The sequence below is a fragment of the Ictidomys tridecemlineatus genome, unplaced genomic scaffold (genome assembly GCF_052094955.1).
Source record: "Ictidomys tridecemlineatus isolate mIctTri1 unplaced genomic scaffold, mIctTri1.hap1 Scaffold_132, whole genome shotgun sequence".
Lineage (NCBI taxonomy): Eukaryota > Metazoa > Chordata > Mammalia > Rodentia > Sciuridae > Ictidomys > Ictidomys tridecemlineatus.
In genome coordinates this window covers 289,085-311,462 of record NW_027521185.1, presented here as the reverse complement: position 1 = coordinate 311,462, position 22,378 = coordinate 289,085, and the positions used below count along the sequence as shown (strand labels likewise).

The 22,378-nt window shown below is 46.1% G+C and overlaps 1 pseudogene; it reads right to left on the bottom strand.

Moving 5' to 3' along the window:
- Window positions 1–954: 954 nt before the first annotated feature.
- LOC144372573 (homeobox protein CDX-4 pseudogene) lies at window positions 955–7,638 on the bottom strand (annotated as a pseudogene).
- Between the last annotated feature and the right edge of the window lie 14,740 nt (window positions 7,639–22,378).

Genomic DNA, 22,378 nt, shown 5'->3' with positions numbered 1-22,378 from the left:
GGAAGGCAGAGACAGAAGACAGGGCATCGTTAAGTTCTGCCCCACCACCTCTGGGGGAAATGCTTGCCTATTCACTGAGCAACAATTTTCAAAGAAATCCGGCCTCCTTGCTTTGGAGCTAGAGAAACACATAGATATTTTTTGCACTATCAAGCCATAACTTTTACCTTTCCCCTCAATGATTTTCCCATTCAGAATTCTTTTAAAACACATACAGGGGGAAGATTGGGCTGGCATGCACGCTAATGACATTGTGCTCATTTTCCTTGAGCACAGCCTGCTCAGAGAATTGTCCTGTCACACTTTTGTTTTACTCTCTGTTCTGTTCTGTAACGCAGTTGTTATGCTCTCACTTGGCAGGCACAGCAGAACCAAAGGGATTACACACTTAGCATCTGGAAATAGTCCACCATCATCAGAGAGCAAAAGCTGTGCCTGCTCCTTTCCCCTACGCCAAGCAGGTAAAACAAGAGGAGGGAGGTTCATTTACCGCCCAGAGCAACCCCATCAGAGGAATCCAGCGGGCTAATGGGAATCACATGTTCAAAGAGAGGATGACTTATTCTGGAAGTGCAGCCCACATGTGGCACATAAGCGAGAGAGAACTTGGAAAGACTTAGGTGATAGGCTTTTAACACTGTCAAGGGAAACATTCACATGCTCAGATTCATGAATTCTATGCCAGCATATCATTTCTCCAAAAAATGAAGCATAACTCCAGACCCTTAATGAGGCAGAGCCAAGCAGAGACTTAGCAAGCAGTGTGCAAACTCTGGGCAGCCTGCTAGGCTCACTGGTGTCTCATTCTTGCCTCTGTGCAATTTCAGCAAGCTAGAATGCTGTAGAGCCAAAGATGATCAAACCCCCAAAAGTGACATTGTCATAGACAAAAATCTTACCATTGTTGGTCTCAATCTTTTTTTTTTTTTCTGAGGGACTAAATGGTCTTTTTTATTTGCTATTTTTATTAGCTAGTGAGATGGATTCAGAGTCACCTCTTGACAATTTTTGAAACAGTTATCTTGTACGGTTATGACAACTCTGTTAGCTTCTGAATTATACACTTAAAAAGGTATCTAAGGATAGATAAATTTCTGCTTACTATCTTCCCACCCCCTAAAATAGCATAAAAGAACACACTCAGCATCAAATAACAAACACAATACAAAATACAAAAATGTGCCTCCTGGCAGAACTGTATTATATATTCTGTTCATAAGCAAGTTTCTGAAATTTTGAACAGAGTTGCAAAGGCTTATGATTCTAACTTTTTGATTATATAGCTTACCACTAAGCTTCCTGAGTAACTTGACAAATAGCACAACACATAAGAGGAGTTTTCTGGTAATAGTTTCTAAAAGTCCTCTGAATAATCTCTAATCCATTGTGTGTCCACTTGTTCAAAATACTGACTTATAAGGAATTACACCTGTCTCAACTACCCTGCTGACATCTTATAGACCAAACAGATGCTGATAAAGAAAGGACACTTTCCATTTCTTTTTGCCTTTCTTTCATTCAGAAACTATGATCTGCTGTATCTCAATAGGCTGAAATCCACGAACTGCAGATGGGGTAGTGAAAAAAGTGTTAGGCAGTTCCCCAGGGCTGATGGAGCCAGAGTCACTTTGCACTGAGCCTCCACTGTTCTCAAACTGGGAGATTTTCTTTTTGATCATCTTTCTCTCCTTGGCTCTGCGATTCTGAAACCAGATTTTCACCTGTCTCTCAGAAAGGTCCAGGTTAACTGCCAGCTCTGACTTTCTCCGGATGGTGATGTATCTATTGCAGTGGAATTCCTTTTCCAACTCCAGCCTTTGATGATCTGTATAAACCACACGATACTTTTCTTTTGTCCTGGTTTTCCCGGTCACCTGCACAGCTTCGCATCCATGCATAGGGGCTGTGGCGGCTCCTGCTGGAGGAACTGGCGGTGCCGGAGTCAATGGGGACCAGTGACCCGCTGGCTGAGGCTGGCAGGCCACCGCCGCTGCTTCCACCGCCGGCGGGGCCCAGGCTGCTGTAGTCGGGCGAGCCAAAAGCAGCAGGGCTCGAGGTCATGTCGTTCATGGGCACTGTGCCCATTGTACTGGACGGCCCTGGGGGACTGTAGGGTGAACTCCATGTCCCCAGTGATGGCCCATGAGGATCCATGTTGGTCATATGAGGATACCCCATATAGTGCGGGTAAGCTGGGGCAGCAGCGAAGTTGGAGGCTGGCAGCGGACTTCCACCGCTCCCAGTGCTGCCCACCCCCGCGGTGCTGCCTCCTCCCGGGCTTCTGATAGTGCCCGGATACATGCCCGCTTCTTTCTCCAAAAGGCAGCTTCCATACATGGTGGCTCGGGTAGAAGAAAGAAGCTCCCTAAGCCATCCCGAGGTTCCTGTAAGGCCCCAGCCCGACTTTGAGAAGCAACAGAGAATTAGTCAGTAGCTGTGCCGCAAACTCTTCTGCGCCCCTTAGACTACTCCATCCGGATTCCTGCCCCCGAAGGTTTCCAGGTGACTGGTAGCGGGGGTATAGTTCTGGTCTCAATCTTTAATGTGCATCAGAAAGGCCATTGGAGGCCCAAGGGGCCCCATGCAAACCTATCTCAACAGAATTTCTCAAGATGGGACCTGGAGTGTGTGATTGACAATAGTACCAAATGTGAGCTAGCTGTGACCCCATTCAGAACAACAGCTCCTCAACAAATATTGGTTTGCAGATTGATTTATTTTTGCATCTCACTCTACCATCTGTGATAATGGAGAGTGAATGATTTCTACTTTGGAGAGGTTTTCATCACAGAATATTCCATGGGAGGACATTTCATTTGAATTAAAACAGAGAGAAAATGCAGAAGGCAAATCTCCACAGGACCTGTTGGCTCTATTGCCAGTCCTTTCCCACCTCATCTCCACTCCCACTGACCCTCAGCCAATACAGCAAAGGCAACAGCTTTACGAAACCTGGTGTCCAGTTCTCAAGTATTCAAATAAATATAATGTTCCCTGCTGAAGGAGAGCCAAGATTGCTTTTCACTTGTAAACTATTCACATGTGGGCCCAGGCCAAGTGCAAATCATGCCCTGGCCTTGTCGAAGAGCTGGCTACCATGCAAGGGAAACAGCCCAAGACAGGCAGTGCAGAGACCCGGAGCCATTTCTGCCTCTGCCACTTAGTAGCATCAGGACTCTGGGCAAGCATCCTCACCTTGAAACAAGGTCGTCAGAGAAGTAGATGGCTTTCCTTTGGTGGCATTCACCCACCCACCTTCCCTCCTCCTCACTTTGACCTTCTAATCTGCTCCATTCTTATAGATTAGGGGGCTCAACTGGGAATGTGGGAAGAGTAATGGGGAAGAGCTTCACCCTTGGTTATTTATGCTTTGCTCTTACTGCCTACTCCAATATCTTGGCCCTGTTCCTTTTTTAAAAAATATTTTTTAGCTGTAGATGGACATATTACCTTTATGTATTTGTTTATTTTTATGTGGTGCTGGGGATTGAACATAGTGCCACACACATGCTAGGCAAGCGCTCTACCACTGAGCCACAACCCCAGCCCTTGACCCTGTTTCTATTGTCCACAGTGGGTCCTGCTGACCCCAAGCTCTGCTGCTCTGTTTGTTCCCCTCCTGCCAAGGCCACACCTAATGGTACCAAGAGAGCTAACCCCTCCAAGTCAGCATCCTGATGTCTGGCCTCAGCCTCCCAAGGCCAAGGCTGCTCTTCCTCCCCTTCTCTGGAACCTATTTTGGTACCTAGATTTGTATCTTATTCCCCCAAAACAGTATCACCCTGGATTCTCACCTTTTTAACTGCTGTTTTACTACAGTTCTTGGTCACCTATTTTATATTCCAGTTCTGTCTTAGACTCAACACCCCACCCTAGCCAGTGACTTGGCCTGCTTCATGTTGGCAGCCTTCAGAAATGTCCAGCTGGTACGGCCAACAGCTTCCCAAGTGCCCTGTTACTGGCTACTGCCTATCTACTTATACAGCCTGGGCAGCATCTAGGAATTTCCCCCATTTGCTCTTTATCTCCCCCTGACATCTCTGCAGCTAGGTGGAAAGCCTGCCCCATCCCCATCCTGGCTTCTTATCATTCCTTTCCCAGGTCACTGAAGTGTCACCTTTCTTCCTGAGCCTCATCTTCACAACCCATCATTTCCACCTTTCTTTGAAACTACACATCCTACCCTGATCAGAGGGATGTCCATTCTGCCACCACATGTGTGCCTGGGATTTTGGACAGTCAACCACTCCTTCCTTCCTGGGGCATTTTATACCTTGGGCCCCTGTGTCGGCCTTCTCCTGCTACTATGTTCAGTTACTGCACACTTGGTGGCTTAATGCAAATTTGCTATTTTTATTATAAATAAATCTTCATTAACTGGAGGTTGGAGTCTCACTGGGCTAAAATCAAGTCATTAGCTGGTTCCTTTCAAGGATCTAGAAGAGAATCCATTCCTTGCTTATTCCAGCTTCTAGAGACTGCCCACGTTCCTTGGTCTATGGTTCCCGTTCTCCATATAAGGACTCATTTGATTACACTGAGCCCAACTAGGCAATCTAGAATAATCTTCCCATCTCAAAATCCTTAATTTTGTCTGCAAAGACCCCTTTGCCACACAAGGTAACATATTCACAGTTTGAGAGGAAGCAGAGAGAAGGTCTCTCTGGAGGCCACCATTCTGCGTGCCATAGAGGCCATAGCATTTCTTCCTCGCAATCCATGTTGCCTCTCTGAGCACTCTACCATCCTTTCCCTTTTGGCTACTTATTCCCCAGTGATTTTTTAAAATGTTGGTGCTCCCTCCCCATGATTTCACTGGGGTCCCATTTCCCCTGGTCATAGCTCTCTATCTGGGTAGGTGGGAAGACCAGTGGTCCCAGCATGTGGTTAGCCCCGGGGGGGGGGAACGATGAATTGCAACATCAGTGCCTCAGTAATGGGACCTCTAGGTGATTTTGGCTCCTCTTTGGTTTAATGATCTAAGAGGCAAGCTCCTTTTTGCAAGGGAAATAAACAGGCAGAAGGAATAAACATAAACATCTTCAGTATCCTCAACTTACTTTCTTAGCAGTCATCCCAGTTTTCCACAGCATGCTCCCTGGTGTTTTCTTATGGTGGTGGGAGGGACCCCTCAACCTAAACAAGGAAAGAAATTCACATAAGACAATGATGTGAATGGCTCTTACTTACCAAGAACTTGCCAAGAATGGCCTCAAGCACAACATGTGAAGTTTTTCAGCTTATTTAACTCCACAGTGAGCAGGGAAGACAAGGATTCGAGGATTTTTTAAAAAATATTTATTTTATAGTTGGACACAATACTTTTGTTTCACTCAATTATTTTTTACAAGGTGCTAAGGATTGAACCCAGGGTCCCATGCATGGGAGACGAACACTCTACCGCTGAGCCACAACCCCAGCCCTGATTCGGGGATTTTTTATATCACCTGAAGAAAGCATAGCCTAGGAGGAAAATGACTCTCCAAATTCATACAGTTCAGTAACAAGCAGAGTCTGAACTTGAATCAGCAGCCCTGTCGATGTCACCAACACTCCATCTGAGAGGAGAGCAAGGACAGTAGTCTAAGGATAAGTGAAAGCCAATGGGAAGTGGCTTCTCCCAGAAGGCAACAACCCCAAGTTTTCTTCAGGCATAGAGACAAAGGTCCCTGTTCACTGGCACACTTGCCACCATTTCCCAGGCTCTGGGGCCAAATCATCCCATGTACCAGCCCCCAAAGTATTCAACCCCATCTCCCAGGGAATGCCTGACTGGCCACACCCACCCAACCTGCCCTGGGTAATTCACTCTGTGTTTTAGTCAACTGTCTCACTGCTGTGCCCAAAAGACGTGACCAGAACTAGAGGGAAGGAAAAGTTTATCCGAAGGTTCAGTTTCAGTCCCCCATTCCCCGGGCTCAAGGTGAGTCAGAACGTCGTGGCAGAAGAGCATGGCAGTAGGAAGCGGCTCACAGGACGCTCAAGGAGCAGAGACCCCAATTCCCAGACAGGAACTGTACACCCACTGCCACGCCCCCAAGGGACACCAGGTTCCAATCAACCCCACCAGGGATTCATTAATGGACTACATCAAGGTTGCAGCCCAATCATCTCTCCTCCAAACCTTCCTGCATCCCCCAAGCGAGCTTTTGGGGGACCCTCACATCCAAACCTCAGCACCCTGGTGAGTGGAAGGCACATCTGTCTGTTGGCTTCAGGAGACCTGAGGCCAAGGGAGCGCACAGCCCAGCGACCCAACTAGGCAGGCCGCCGGGATTCTGCCTGGACCGCTGCCCGGCGGTTCACTGACCCTCTCGTCTTCCCACTTCTGGGTCCGAGGCGGGGTCTCAGCTGGAGCGCCGGGGGACTCAGCGCTTCCTCGCTTCCGCACTTACCTGGTGGACACAGAGCTTTCCACCACCACAGTGAAAACGAGTTCTGAGGTGAAATGCGACTCCCGGCCTCTGAGGCAGGTGGCACGGCCCCCAGTGTGGCAGGAAAACCCAGAAGCCCACCCACAATTCCCTCCTCTGTCAGGGTCCTTGTCGCCTGAATTTGAAAAATGAAATACACAACCCAAGACAAGCGAGCCTGAGACCAGAATTCACCCAAGAACAGGAACCGGAGACCCTCCACACAGGAGAAGACCCGACTGCAACTTCTCTCCCTCAAAATGCGAGGCTCGCTGCTATTGGTCCAATCTGATGCTAATGAGGGTTTGAAAGAAGCACCAATGCTACTGGTCCAAATTTATGCTAATTAGGGTCTGGAAGCTCTAACGCTATTGGTCAGCTCCAGTGGGGACTTCCATTCACGTCTGCCCCGCTTCCACTTCCTCTGCACAGGTTGGGAAGTGGGAGGTTGAGGTCAGTGGATGGTCTTTGCTCTGCCCGCGGCTGCGTGGAGCAACCTTGTCTACGTGGCAGGTGGGCACCTTGCCCGCAGTTTCTCGGACCCTACGCTTGTATGGCGAGCTCACATGGATGCAGCCCACCCCATGGCCTCTCCACAGCTCCGCTACAGCCTCTCTGCAGGACCTGGTAGACCCACTAGGTCACCTCTAGGAGCTGTGTCAGTGGGTAAAAGGGAGTTGGTAAGCCAACCCCAAAGAGCACTAGAAGGGAACATCCTGCAGACCTCCAATGGGGAACAGGATTACCCAGGCCTGCCCCTCCTCCCAGGTTGTCCCCATCTCCTGTGTATTAGTTTCTTTTCATAAATGTCAAAGCAAATGACTCAGTCTTGTTTTCATCTGTTTGGGCTGTTATGCAAAACACCATAACCTGGGCAACTGATAAACAGAAATTAATTTTCTACTGTTCTGGAGACTGGAAGTCCTATATCTAGGAGCTGGCAGGGGCTAGTTCCTCATGGAAGGCATCTTTTCCTTGTGTCTCACATGGCAGCAGGATGAAGGCTGGCTCTGGGGCTTCTTTGATAGGAGCACCAATTCCATTCCCAGGAGCTCTGCCTCCCTCCTCACCTAATCACTTCCTGCTATGACTGGATGTGAAATGTCCCCCAAAAGCTCACGTGTTGAAGGCTTGGTTCCCGTTGCAGTCTTTAGAGTTAGTACCTTTAAAAGGCGATTGGCTCTTATGGACTGTGCCCTCATCAGTGGATGATCGATTGATGGCGCACCTCATCACAAGCCCAGAAACAGTGGCAAAGTGACCATGAACTGAAGCCTCTGAAACTGTGAACCAAAATAAACATTTCCTCCTTTAAGTTGATGGTATGAATTAGTCTGTCACAACAACAGGTGACTGACACATGGTCCAAAGGCACCTCCTGGTACCATCATCCCTGGGGTGAGGATCTCAACATGAATGGGAGAGGCATAAACATTATGTCCATTTCAACTTCCCTCCAACATTGTTTCAAAGGAAAGAGTGAATGAAAGAGAGAGGCAAGGAGAGAATGGAAGGGAGGAAGGGGGAGGAGAAGGGAAACAGCCCCCTGCTCTGATTTGGAGAAACATTTTATTTGCAATTTCATTAGTTTAAAATTAATTTGGCATATTTAGACATTAAGTATACATTCTCTCATAGGGTTTTCAAATTAAATTTCCAAAAAATTAATCTTGTTCACAAACTCAGTTAAATTCCTTCAAACATTTTATGCATTGTTGAAAAGTATTTTCCCAAATTTTCAAGTTCTTAAAGAGGAAGATTCACTAATCTAACAAGAAGGTCACTTGGTCCTTAAGTGACTCACAAATCCAATCAACCAAATTTATAAATACAATAACTCGGATTTTAAAACATTTGATACAATTTGTGAACATTTATATTCTTAAATTTCTATATTAGAGTCACAAGTCTAACTGCTTTTTAAATTAATAAATAATAATCATTTATAGGGTACAAGATGATGTATTGATATATGTGTACATTGAACAGTGATTAAATCAAGGTAATTAACAGATCCATCACCTCACATACTTACCATTTAAATGTTCTGTGACAAGAACATTTAAAATATACTCTTTTAGCAATTTTGAAATATGTTGCATTATTAACTATGGTCAGCATGCTGTACAATGGATCTGTAAAACCTATAGAATAACATTTTTAAAACTATCCCTCCAGAGAGAGAAGGGAAATTGCATGGAAATGGAAGGAGACCCTCACTGTTATACAAAATTACATATAAGAGGTTGTGAGGGGAAAGGGGGAAAAAAAACAAGGGAGAGAATTAAATTATAGCAGAGGGGGTAGAGAGAGAGGATGGGAAGGGAGGGGAGGGGAGGGGGATAGTAGAGAATAGGAAAGGTAGCTGAATACAACAGTTACTAATATGGCATTATGTAAAAATGTGGATGTGTAACCGATGTGATTCTGCAATCTGTATTTGGGGTAAAAATGGGAATTCATAACCCACTTGAATCTAATGTATGAAAGATGATATGTCAAGAGCTTTGTAATGTTTTGAACAACCAATAAAAAAAAAAACTATCCCTCCATACTACTGAAATCTCTGCATATGGATGATCAGGAAGAAAGAAAATTTGAAGCTATATTTGCTATTCCTTAGCCATGGAGAAGCTTTTGTTCTGAAGAAATTTAAAAAATCAAAGTGCATAGTGATAAGACTCCAAATTCCGGTCTAATAAGGAAAGGAGGTGAAGGGGGTCCAGTAAGTACCAAGAGGACTGGGATAGGACATCCAGTGGACAATTACCAAATTTCAGTGCAAATTGGACCTCTTCCGTTGTGACCACTGAGCCATTCTACCCCATAGACCAGGTTCCAGTTTGTTTCTCGATAGCTGTCTAGCAGTTCCAGAATGAATTGTGGCAGAAGGAAAATGCATAATCAGTCTTTCTCTCCTTCCTTCTTTCCTTTATTTCCTTCCTTCATTCTTTCCATAGGTTAAGCAAAATTTTTTGTGATTCCTATGCATGTTTTTTTTAATTTCAATACAAATAAAATTGCTATTCCTGGCTGGATGTATCCAAAGATATTTTTCCAAATGAAATATGTAAAATAACAAGGGCTAACAACACTAAAACATCACTCATGAACACAACAATGGACCGACTGCCCACTGTCTACCAGCAAGTGAAAGGAGACCAGTTCTCTGGATAAGAATGAAGTGTTGACATGTCCAAGGCCTTCATGGGTGACATCATAAATGACCAAGAATTTCCTCTCCCATTCAGACCAATGTTTCTTCCAGGCCCATGTTTCAGTGCTGAAAGTGGCATTAAGAAGCACTTGAGGAAGAATAAGGGGAGGTATGTAACTGCATATGTTGCCTTCGGTTTGCTAAGTAACATAGTGCCACCAGGCTGTTAGATTTGACCCACTGCCTGGCACATATCAGGTGTTCACTGAAAGAGATCATGTGTGGAAGACAAGGAGCAGGTGTCGGGGAGCAGGTGTTGGGGAGCAGGTGCTATTTTAAGACAGTCATGAACCTATTTCTTTATTATTACTTGCATAACACCAAAAACTGAGATTTGGTGAGCAACGATCCCAGAGCAGGCACCGTGAAGTCCACTTTGCAAACATTCCCTCCTTAGAGCTCATGGTGGCCCTTCAGTAGGTCAATTTACAGATTCCTGAGCAGGCACAGACCCATCTTAGTCCCCTTCTCTGTGCTATAAGCGAATACTGTAGACAGTAATTTATGCAGTATAAAGGTCCATTTGGTTTATTTGGCTCATGGTTCTATAGGCTGAGAAGTTGGCTTCCCTGAAAAGTACAAAGTCTCTGGCCCTGAAAATATCAAATGCAAGTGAGAAGCTTTTCCCATTAACAGCAACAGAGAGTTTTCTGCTCTTGGTGGATGCAGGGTTGAAAAGCAACCTGCATTAAAAAAAAAAAAAAAAAACTTGCCAAAAAGCAAAGAGAGGAAAGTTCTGAGGGGGTCAAACAACCATTGGTCTTCCCTGGTGCCAGCGATTTCAGGATGTTGCTTTAGATTTCCTCATTGATTCCTTCCCGAGATAGAGAGAGAAGAGAGGTCATTCAGATAGGACTCTGGTCCCCACTGGCAAATTGGGAGGAAAGGGTAGCAAAAGAAAAACAGCTTGTTTTGTGCCAGGTCTTTGCTGGGAGTTTATGTGCATCATCTCGCTGATCCACCTAATCCTGGTAGGTGGGCACCAAGACTAACCTGCAGTGAGCCTGGAGAGGTAAAGGAACTTACTCAGCTGACTCCAGAACCTTGGCTAGAATCTTAGTAGGAGCCTGCTGCTCCTGGGACGGTTTGCCCTCCTTCCCTGGTTTAGAATTTTCCACACCCAGGGAGTCCGCCAAGACAGACAAGAGCACTGAGGGCTCAGAAAGGGAAAACAAAGGCACCTGCAGAGTCAATTAGTGAGCTGAAATCCAACTCCCAAACCTCACCCTGGGGTCCTTGAGCTGAAGTCCAGCTCTTTGATCACAGGCTCTAAAGCAGCGGATCTAACCTGGGCTCCCCGCAGAGAGAGGTAAACATTCTTGTGAAAATGCAAACCTATCACTAATGGTCTAAATGGACTGTCATGGAGGTATAATTTCTTTTGGAAACAAGCCCCCGTACAAGGGTAGGGGTGTTGCAGTTGCCACTTGAATGGCTGATCTTTTCCAACTGCAGCCTAAGGCACTTTTCCTCCCGGAGTGACAGAGACTGCAGGGCAGATAAAGGAGAAACACTAATTTCCCCAAGAGAAATCCTGCTTGCTGTGCTTGGGGAGTCAGCCCCTCCCCGACTGGAGGTGAATGTCACCCACCGCAGTTCTTCTTTGAAAGGGAGGTGGATAGGTGAGGTTGAGAAGGTATAATTACAGGTGGGCCCTGGAACATCTCGGATTGTGATACCAGGAGAGGCTTTCTCTGCCAGGCACATCCTGAAAGAACCTCCCCCCACCATTATCAAAGCAGCTGTCAGGGGAGCACCCCTATTATTAAATGCCGCTCAGCACTTCTGCGTGAGAGACATAAACACAGGTGGTAGACCTGGAGGGGAAGCTGTTCAAGGGGAGAAAGCAATGAAAACACAGGCGTGCACTGACTAAAAACACAAATGAGGTGTAAAAATTCGATTAGAGGCCTCGACAAGCTGGGTGGAGGGGTGGGCGGGTAGGGCACGCTCTCAAGGTTTCTTTAGTTCTTGTGTGCATGGGTCAGAATCTTTGTGTTTTTCAAACCATAGGGGCGGGGATGTTGGGGGGGAGAGGTTGAAGTTTCCAGAAAGGTGAAAATTTGAAGAATATCCAGGCCAGACCTATCTATTTCTCCCTGCAATGAGACAATGGAGTCACAGTTGGGTACACCAGGAAGCTATTGGCAGTCTACCTGACCTGGCCTTTTGGCAGGTGCATCAAAGACCTTCACCAAGCACAGTCTAGGGAAGGGGAAGCCTAGATAGGACCTACAAGATTCAGGCCTGAGGAAATTGAGGCATCTCCCCCAGAGTCACCATCAAGATGGGCCAGGGAGCTAAAGGCAGTTGCTAGGAATATGTGTCTTGGTCACCTCATAATAATGTGGTCTTGGAGCCCTGGACAAGCAGGCCCAGTGCACTGGAGTCACCTGGGAGGCAAGTGGGACCTCACTCCAAGGCAATTAAGACAGAATCTCTGGGGGTGGAGCCCAGGCACCTCCATGTCTGTCAGAGCTCCCCCAGATGATTCTCATTCCAGCCAGGAAAGACCCACTTCCTAGAGGAAGCAGGGCTCATCTCTGCCACCCAGGAATATCTGTCCCCACCTGATCTGGATCCTCCCAGCCTTCCAGGTGCAGGTCAGAGGCCACCGCTGGAAAACAACCATCACTGAGCCCTTAGTGAGCCTAAGTCAAGGGGCTAAATGTTCCAGGGGACACCCTAAGAGTAAGAGCATCTCTGCTCAGTTTACAAATGCAGCAGAGAGGAGGACTGGTATTGGAGGGGAAACTTGATAAATATTTATGAAATAAAAGAATGAATGAATACATAAGTGAATGGCTTGATGATAACAACGAATTAAATACATGAAAAACAAGCAGAGATTCTGCAGAGGACAGAATGACCAATGGGGCAGAGTGAGGAGGTTTTACAAAGGTGGCATCCTGGGAAACACGATGGTAACAGAACTCAGGTGGTGAATATTTTAATGGACATTAACTCATTTGGTGCCTTTCAATAGCCCTTGGCACTGGCATCTGTTGGTATTCTAACCCTTATGTGAGAGGTGAGGAAGGTCACAGGATTCTACCAGGGTCTTTAGTTAGTGAGGGAGATAGCCCACATCCCTCATCTGGAATCCACTGCCCCAGCCTGACCCTGCTGACAGGAGAAGGACATTCCAGATGGAGGAAGCAGTGCCGGAGAGGGTGTCCATAGATTGTAAGCACGTGGCTTATGCATGGAAGGGGGCATTCCGCAAGAGTCATCCTTTCAGGGAGAGAATTACACATTACACAAAGGCATCAGGGCTGGGATGTTGGTGAAGACGTGACCAGCGACCCTCGAGCTCCAATCCTTAGCACCATGGGGAGCGGTTCTCCTTCTCCTGGCCATGCTTCTTGGATGCCCTTCACTTTGTCTCATCTCTTTTTCTAGCTGATAAGCTCCTAGGCCGAACCCAAGCTACAACTGTCTGAATTCCTCTAAAACCCGGCAGGAGGAATTCGGTTTTGTGGAACCTGAAATTGATATGATTTGGGAGGCCGCCTTTAGGGAAAGTGATCAGAACTTACAAACATCAGATTAAGTACAAAATGAGCATTTATTTAGAACAAAGGAGCACATGACAAATGATAAATTTACAAAGAGAACCAGGAAAAGCATACATTATTATTCTTTAAATGCCTGACACCACTCTTCAATATCCCTCTATAACTCCAATTTCTTGCCTATATGATCTTCAATTGCCTTTTGATATGATGAAAATTTTGTAAGACTCAAGCTATTCCATGCTAACACAATCTACAGGAGATAGACAACAAAAGATTATTTAAGTTAAGCTCTTGTAACCAGGTCCACTTTATGCTTTGAATACAGCCCTTGCTGCTCTGACACCACAACTTATTTTTTTTTAAAAAATATTTTTAGTTGTAGATGGACACAATACCTTTATTTTATTTATTTTTATGTGGTGCTGAGGATCGAACTCACACGTACTAGGCAAGCGCTCTACCACTGAGCCACAACCCCAGGCCCTACAACTTATTTTTAAAAGGGACATGTCTCCCTCTCCTTAATCTTGGGGAAACATGATTATTTTTCTCCCCAGCCTAGGCAGAGTTGATCTGTCCTAGAGCATACACCTGCCAAATTCAGACTTGGAGATGGCACCCAGAAATCTCCTGAATTAACAAGTGAATTACAACTCTGGAAGAAAACATGTGGAATGTGGCCTTTGAGTCGCCTCTTTAAAAGCCCCCTGTTCCCTCTGATGGGCAGAATCACAGCCTCTGGGACACACGTCCCCTGTGTTTCTTTGCTAGCAAAGCAATAAAACTTCTTTTTCCTACTTCTCAAAACAGTGTCCTTTTATTGGGGACAAGGACCAAAATTTCAGTAACCCTCTCAATCCCACAAGCCCTGGCTTGTGATACCAGATTGTGACCTGAACTTCTTACCCACCAACTGTAAATCCCTAGCCCCTCTCAGGTTCCATTTATTTGCTCTAACAGCTCACAGCCCAGGGAAACACTGTGCTCGCAGGACCTGTTTATTATAAAGGATATTACAAAGGATACAGATGAGTGTCCAGATAAAAACAGCACAGGGCAGGGCAGATGGGTACTGAGGCAGAGCTTCTGGGCCTTCTCCCACTCCATTTCCGGGGCACCTCCGCACGCTCAGCTCTCAGGAAGCCCGGATCCTTGTCCTCTTGGAGTTTTTCAGAGGCTACATCACACAAATTGGTTACACGTTAGCCATTGCTGATCATCAACCAATAGCCCCTGTCCCCCCTCTGATGCACGGATGCCCCGCCAGTGACAAACCCCCATCCTGAGGCTTTCTGGCACCCCCAGGAACACTCATCACTGTCATACAAAGACATAGTCCATAGTACTAGCAGCTGTGTGTCAAGACACAGGAAGGAGGGTATCTTATAATAAATCACAATATCACAGTGGCCTTCATTTACCAGTGGGCCACAGGATGCCATCATTATCATGGTGCAGTGTGGTCCATGATCCTATAGGAAGGGCCTTCCATTCTTTCTAGGAAGGGGCAGGAGGACTCCATTCTCCACTCTCTGCTTTACTTATTTGGTACAAGAAAAATTTCCTACACTAGATGTATGACTCCATACACCTCAAATCTTGTTTCTTTCCTATTTCCTGCTCAGTTCTAGTACTGGGTTCTGTGGTAGCTGGTCAGATCCTTCCCTGTAAACTCCTGGCCTTGTAGCTTCTTGTCATGTTCTCAGGTAAATCCGTACCAAGGGGATTAAGGATATTTCTTGAGGCCATACATACACAGGACGGCGGGCAGGATTCAAACTGTACTGCCACTGAGTCAGTCTGAAATGCGTGCTGCCTGAACCCCCACTTCAGAAGGTCCCCCAAGCTGCCCCCACCCTCCAATGACACCCAGTGCAGGTGGAGAGAAGGGCGATGGAGGGGAGTCAGAGCCAGAGGAGACACGATCTTAATCACACCACCTTGGAGTTACAAATTTAGCCAAAAGGTGGGACCATACAAACACTGCCAGAGCCCACCCACCACCAAAAGGTGTCTGGGCAAGAGAGGAGCTAGCTCAACGCCTCAGCTTCATGGACTTCTTCAAAGCAGATGCGCCCCGGACACGTTCTGCTGCATCTCAGAGAATATGTGCTGAGTGGACAAAAGTCTTTTTCCCTTGTTGCAGAAAACTGCCTGGGAGCTGAGAAAGCAGAACATCCCACCCAGTGGGCAGGACCCACGGGGCTCCCTCGCTTGTTTATACCCCATGATACCAGGTACGGGTCAGAGCAAGGCCAAGAAACCCTTGAATTTTTCACACTCTGCTCGACCAGCTCTCTCCCGGGCTGTAACTGACGGATTTCGAGTGAAAATACACAACTCCATATTGATTCCAATTAAATTCCACATTTTTAGGTTTAGCCCACCGCTCAGGCCTCCCAAGAGGAATCAGATGCTCCAGCACTTCATCCAGAAAAAAGTGAACAGGGTCACCCTTCTGTAAACGCTGACGCCACAGGTTCCAAAACACTGACTGGGACGTGGCCCTGCCAGCAGACCTGTCGCTCGCCCCCCTGAGCCCCGATGCCCAGGTATGAATTCATTAATCAACATCTTCCAGGTCCAGATGTTCCATTTCTTATGAATCCATCCGACTGCCATGCCGTACCATCCAACTCTCAAATTTAAAGGACTTCAAATGCCTCAGTAGAATCTAAATATCTTCCATACTTCCACATTTCCACAACACAATAGTTCAGGAATTCTGTCCAAAAAATGTAAATGAACCTTGGGGCATAATTCAGTGGTCGAGCATGTGCTTAGCAGGTGTGAGTCCAATGCCCCAAGTCCAATCCCTGGCGCCTTAGGAAAAACAGAGTGAAATGGCTTAGATGCCTTTTTTCTTAGTGCTTCTTTTCCCTGTTGACCTTCACTTTTTTTCCTACGGTCTCAAGAATCTCAAGGCACTGGTATAAAAGTGTCTCACTAGCTCATCTGACTCAGCTCTCTCCAGAGAACAGGACTCCTTTTGACACAGAAGAATACATCTTCTAGTGCCTTTTGAAGGACACGGATTCCAGAATGTACTTGAAAACAACTATTTATGTCGTAATAATACCTTGCACTGACTGGGGAGCTGGAGGGTTTAAAAGGCTCTTTTCTTGAACATTTTCATTTTTAAAATGCAAAAATTCTGCTTCATGAAAAAGGATAATGAATTCTAATCATAAATGCTCTATCTAGCCCCTGGACATTCGACTCAGGAAAGTCAGTAAAATTGTCTTTCCAATGGGAGCATCCTGAAATCCAGGTCACAGGACACCAGGATGCTTGAAGGATCTCCACGGCATGCTCTTCACAACAGCGAGAAGAACGTTCCTCAGCATGCCGATTCCCAGACAGCACTGGCAGCCTCTGTGGCGACAGCCTCTGTGGTGACTGGCCTTTCCCAGAGACCTGCACTTTGGCTGCCTCCAAACAATCATATCAGACTGGACCCAGGATCAGGTGTAGGTTGTAGGCAAGGAAACGGGAAGAGGACAGTGGCATCGTTTATGTTGGAGAGTGAGCACCTCAGGTCCTACACCTTGAACTTGAATTCTTACTCTTTACCTGGGATAACATGTAGACAACGGGGGACAGGGGTCGGGGGAATGCAGAAAATAAATGGAAGACAGTCTCAAAGCAGAGACCTGGAAATGTAGAGTGATCTTCAAAAGTGAAGAGCAGAGCATTCCCAGAAGGCCTCTACGTTATTTATTTATTTTTGCGATTCTGAGGGTTGGACCCGGGCCTCACACATTCTGGACAAGCATTCCAACACTGAGCTATGTGCCCAGTCTCATGCTTCTCCTTAAGTTGAGGAAGTCAGGTGAAGACAAAAGCCTGGGTTTGACTCAGGTGGCAAGAATTTACATCCAAGCTGTCACTTAGCAGTGCCCACTCCATGGGCCAACCATTTATTGTCTTTGGTTCCACCTGACAGTCAAGTATTCCTTATTCAAAGTGTTTTAGATTTCTGATATTTTCAGATTTTAGAATATTTGCATGTACCTCATGAAATATCTTGGGGATGGTACCCAAGTCTAAACCCGAATTTCATTTATGTCTCACATTCATCTCACACAGGCAGCCCGAAGGGGATTTTACACCAGACATTTAATCATTGATCAAGCTTGCCAGCTGTCGAACATTTCTTAGTATCTTTGACCTATCAGTAGGACCTTGTGCCAACTCCAAAACCAACCCCACGGGGAGAAAAAGATACCACAATCATTTTTTCTGATGAATCAAGTCCCAGAAGGAACAAGGGACTAATCACCCCCGTGGGTCAGGAAGTCTTGGCCCCATGCGGCTCCAGCTGGGAGGGACCGTCATTCCTAGGATGACCTATGCACCTATGCACTCACAGGCGTGCTGCCTGGTGCTTCGGCCTCTCTCCCTGAGAGGTGTCTAACCCTCCAGGGCTTCTCCACATGGCTTTGACTTTTTACAATGTGGGGACATCATGGTAGACACACTTCTACGGCAGCAGCAAGAAATGGAAGCTGACAGGCTGGCAAAGGGATGTACGAGGACTGACAGTCACTTGCCTGCATTTTAATCATCGAAGCTGTCACAGGGCCCACCTGGAGTCAAAGGCCTGAACACTCCCCATCCTGATGGGTTGGGGCGAACTTGGGGTGAGAGATTATTCTGGCCACCTTTGCTACCATCAGGACTTGGTTTTCCAGAATCCTATTCCCCTGTGCTTCCCAACAGATGGCACTTCCTGTTATGTACCAAATGTAAATGACACACATATACCTTAGCAGAACATAAGTGCCTCACACGCAGCTACGCACGTCCCTTGTATAATGTGTTTTTCTCAGTAAAACAATGAAAATAGAATGCGATTTTTTGGCAATTATAAATTCACAAGTTGATCATAAATATATTTTTTTAAACAATTAAAACACACATTCAAAATCAGCTCATTTGGGATATGTAGCGATTTTAGGAATATGTTTGCAAATCAAATTATGAATTCCAACAAAATTGGAGGGGGGAATGTTTAATCTTAGTAAGAAAATTAACTCTGAATGTTTGGCAATCACTTTATCAGCATTGTTTGCATGTAAACATTGTGCTCTTATTGATGATTCTTATCTGTTCATTAAAGCAGGCCTTGTTCTTGGCTAAACACTTGTCATAATTTCACAATTTTCACTCACTGAGGCTGGCCACCCTCCAAGATATTCCAATTAAGAGTTTATTACTCTGTCACACTTTTAAAGGCCCACATCGACATATAGTTAAATTCTATCTGGAGGACTGGAGGACGCATCCTAGGCTACAGTTGCTCTGCTTCTGTGGGATTTTTTTTGTCTTGTTTTTCTAATGAAAATAATCTATTGATCCTGTTCATAAGAGGAACACAGAGCTCCAAATCATTACCTCCTGGCAGTAACTAATTTTTGAGTCCTATCTGCTTCACCACACTCCTTAATGGCAGTTGAATAAATTTCTAAAATGCAGACCTCTCCATCTTTTCTCAAGGATCATACCTTACGGCAAGGGGGCAGAAATCAATAAGACCAACAAATAGTTACCCAGCATCAAACGATGTGTTGAGCACCCAGCCAGGTGCCTTTGGGGTCTGTGTCCTCACCCAGCCTGCCACGCAGCACAGGGCACAGGAAAGAGCCAGGAGGGTGACTGTGCACCACCTAGAAATGACCTCCAACCTGCCATTTGACCTCACCTTCACCTTCTCAAATAACAGCTCACATGTGATCCAAAGACAGCCAGTATGACTTAAGGCTTGGGTGGCTGGCTGAAGCAGATAAACCAGAATAATCCAACTCTCACCTACACTGGAGATGGAGGTGTACAAGTCCTTGCCATCAGGGTGGTGAGCACTGGAGCTCAGAGGCCGTACATGGGCAGCCAGATTTCAAAAAAGACTAATTACAGAAAGGACAGAACCAGGCAGGCCAGCAGCACACGGCCAGAAAGAGAAGGACCTAGTAAAACTGCCTGTGATGCTGGTGCCCAGCCGAAGTTCCCACGACACTGCTTCTATCCGGACGCCTGTCCTTGGTCCTGTGAGCTCTCGTTCCAATACAAAACTGCCCCTGGGTTTAGCTGGTTTGACCACATTCTGCACTGTGGAACCCAGAGACACAAAAAACTCCTTGTATATTTGTGTACCAAGTATGACAGGCACATGCATAGTGTTGGCAATTCATGTGACCAGTGCTCCTCGAACACAGAGGTGGCTCTGGACTGCAGTCAGCATGAGAATAGAAAAATCCGGCACTGCCTGGAAGAGGGCACGTGAAGATGGCTCTCTCTGTGCCACAAAGCTCTGCTGATCTTAGCCTGTTGCTGTAGCAGGAGCTCCTAGCAAAATCTGCTAGCAGGGGTTCTCTCTAGAGAGCTGGATCGCCGGGGACAGGGGTAGGCAGGAAACTGAACTTAGGCTATGTACCTTTTGCACCTTTTGGATGTTTGTAACATACGCACATTCAAAAAATTAAGTAAGCAACTTGACATTATTTTTTTCATATATGAGCACCTTGGCCTCAGCAAAACATGTTACATTCCTTTGTTTTCTGAAAATAACATCTGTCCCTGAACAACTTTTTGAGACTTGAGCTGGCTACTGGGTCTACTATCATCTGACTCAACTAACCTATTCAAACCCTCTTGCCAATTACTCACCTTCCAGAACTTTCCATCCCAGCTACATTGGTCTCCAGGTACAAACATTGTCTTTTTTCTTTATTTGTAAAAATAAAAATAATAGTACTCTTTTAATGATCTTTCAATATAATAAATCCATTTGGGGTCAAGAAGTAAATAATTCGAAACACTAGAATCTCAAAGACAACAACCTGATGCCTCCTCTCCCTGCTCTGAGGTGTTGCTCTGGCTGCCCTATGCCCCAGGGAGGCTCTTCATGTCCCCACCCACCCCATTTCCCTAACCACTCCTCGGCTCTGCCAGCCCAGCACAGCCCTCCCACATTACTTCAAACTGCTTTCCACCTGAGCTATGGTTTCCACAGGCCACTTGTCATATTTTTTGGAGGGGAGGGGCAGGTATTACTGGGGATTGAACCCATGGGTGATTAACCACTGAGCCACATCCCTAGTCCTTTTATTCTTTTTTTTATTTTGAGATACGGCCTCACTACATTACTTAAGGCCTAAGTTGCTGAGGCTGGCCTCTAACTTGGAATCCTCCTTCCTCAGCCTCCTGAGTCACAGGGATGACAGGTGTGGCCACCACTGGTGGATGTTTCAAGCCTCTTTGACTAGATCACTCTCTCACCTCCCCAGCCCAGACTGCCTCACTTCCTGTGCTGTCATGATATCAACATTCCCCATGCAGGACTGAGCCTTCCCAAGCTCTTTAGGGGTGGAGCTGGCAGAGAAGGGCTCAGTTGTGGTAGCAGGCAGGGGCCAATACGTGTGGACGGGATCTGGAGCGTCACAGATGACAACTCAGACAGCGGGGTGTAGTAAAGAAGCTGAAAGGGAGTCCTGGCTGTGCGAATTGAGGGGGTCTGGGCCAAGTCATTTAACCTCCAAGCCCCCATTTCTATGTCAGTGAGAAAGAGGTTCACAAGCCCGGTCTCATGATTGTTGTCAGGAGTACAGGAAACCACGGAGCGAAAGCACCAGGCCTGTGTTGGCCTAGAGGCCCAAAATAAGCACTAGCTCATTCCTGGCTCGGAGCCTTCTACGAAGTGGCTACCAATTCACTGTTTTGCTATATAACCTCTCATGGGAAGATCTGCTTCCCTAGAGGCCAGGGCCTGTGGCCTCCTTCTCCAAATCCTCTAACTAAAGGGAGAAGGTTCCCCGTAATTATTAATTGAAAGCTACACACTGAAAACTTTTATGAGCACACACATACAAAATCAGAAGACCCACGTCCCTTTCATCCAGCTACATGAATCATTCACTGTGTTTCCGTAATCTTTTCAAAGAGCCGGGATAGTCAATTTCCAATTATCTGTGTCAGTGGGGAACAGGAATAGACTGAATAATGAAATTCACAAATAATCCATATATTTAATTTTAGTAGTTGCTTCCTGCCAGCATGGAGATTTCCCACTGTGACTATCACTGCTCTTCCTGCCCCTCCTTTCTCTCTGGCAGGGACCAAGTTTGCCAAAGGTGTCATGAGCAGGAGATGGGAAAGCCAGGGTTTGGAGGACCTGAGAATTGGCTGATTAGCCTTGGAACAGTGAAGCGTGAGTGGGTTCCAGGAGGCACTACCTGGTGCAGTGGCAAAGGACAGAGTGGAATTATAGGACCTCATAGCAACAGCCAACCCCTCACGGTCACCAGCTGTGTATGAACCTTGACTAAATCAGCTGACTCTGCAGCCAGCACCTCATTCTGAGACCCTGGAGCAGATACACAGTCCCAAATCTACTCCATTCAATTCCCAGATACTCCTGAACACGTGGCATGGGCTAGCTATACATACACGTATATGGGTGTGTGTATACAGATGGAGTGTGTATGTGTAGTATTCACACCTACCAAGCACTTGCTGGGCCTTCAAACTACTGAATATGCTCAGAAGAAAAGAGGTCTAATTGGAGAACAATTCCATGAGCTATTACTCAGCAGATCTTGCAAGCAAATTTCAGGTGGCTTGCTTGCTTTATCCTCCTCCACCCCTTCCTCCTTCTATTCCTCCTTTTAAAAAAATTTTTAAATGGACACATAAAGATTATACACATGTGACGAATACCGCATGACGCTTTGATATGCATATTCAATATGAGAGGTTCAGATCAGGGTGAGCTTATCTATCTCCCTGAACATTTATCATTTCCTGTGTTGAAAACATTCAAAACATTTTCTTTTAGCTTTTATTTTTGAAACATGCAGCACATCATTATCTGCAGCCATCCTACTGTGAAACAGAACACCAGAGATGATTTCTCACATCTAACTATAACTTAGTACCCGCCAACTTCTTTTCTGGAGGGGGGGGTACCAGGGATTGAACTAAGGAGCACTCAAAAACTGAGCCATATCCCCAGCCCTATTGTGTATTTTATTTAGAGACTGGGTCTCACTGAGTTGCTTAGTGCCTCGATTTTTGCAATCTCCTGCCTCAGCCTCCTGAGCTGTTGGGTTTATAGGCATGAGCCACCACGCCCAGCATAACTCTCAACTTCTGTTCAATCAACTTTTTAGATTCTACCCATGAGTGAGATTGCTTGGTGCCTGGTTTATTTCACTTAACATAATATCCTTAAT